Here is a 382-nt window from a genome sequence, read left to right as displayed (position 1 = left end):
AGCACAAGAGATGCCATCCCTCACCCTGCCAACTTCATGTACATGTTGAAAGACTCGACGGCCCCCCCCGTGGGAAGCCGACAGCAAGGGAAAGTGAAGGGACACAGCAACGACTAAGCACAACCAACGTCTTTCTTTTGGCGTCCCAGACCCATCACGAGCAGCTGCACAAACAGGAGACTCACGCACAGATGGCAACGGGTCTTCCAGCAGGTGGTTTTCCGCAGCTGTTTGAGGGCGAGGATGCAGATGATGCAGAGGACGAGGCAGATGGCGGAGGCGCCGGAGCCCAAAGGGGGGTTAGCCATTTGCCGGCGAGGGAGGGGGAGCTCTTTTAAAGGAGAGGGTCGTTTTGATATTAAGGTGTTTTACTTAATATAGG

Source organism: Penaeus monodon, chromosome 23 (assembly GCF_015228065.2).
Source record: "Penaeus monodon isolate SGIC_2016 chromosome 23, NSTDA_Pmon_1, whole genome shotgun sequence".
NCBI lineage: Eukaryota > Metazoa > Arthropoda > Malacostraca > Decapoda > Penaeidae > Penaeus > Penaeus monodon.
This window is presented reverse-complemented; position numbering follows the sequence as displayed.